The sequence below is a fragment of the Lacerta agilis genome, chromosome 6 (assembly GCF_009819535.1).
Source record: "Lacerta agilis isolate rLacAgi1 chromosome 6, rLacAgi1.pri, whole genome shotgun sequence".
Classification (NCBI taxonomy): domain Eukaryota; kingdom Metazoa; phylum Chordata; class Lepidosauria; order Squamata; family Lacertidae; genus Lacerta; species Lacerta agilis.
The window spans coordinates 7,803,208-7,803,436 of NC_046317.1; positions in this window are offsets into that span (position 1 = coordinate 7,803,208).

A 229-nucleotide genomic window follows, 5' to 3' on the forward strand; every position below is an offset into this window, starting at 1 on the left:
GGCGGTGTCATTTAAACCACCGTCCATCTCTGTCACTCTATATGTGGCTGTCTGTCTGTCTGCCTGAGTCTCCTGACACTTGCTCAGAATAATCCCTGAAGTGTCATGCTCCCGCCCTAGCAGGTGCTGGGAAGTGATAAAAAGCCAGATTGCTTAGACAGGGAAAAAGTATATCTGCTCTTAGATAGGTCACTTTACCTCTCACCTTAAAACTCGTTAGCTTCCTCTT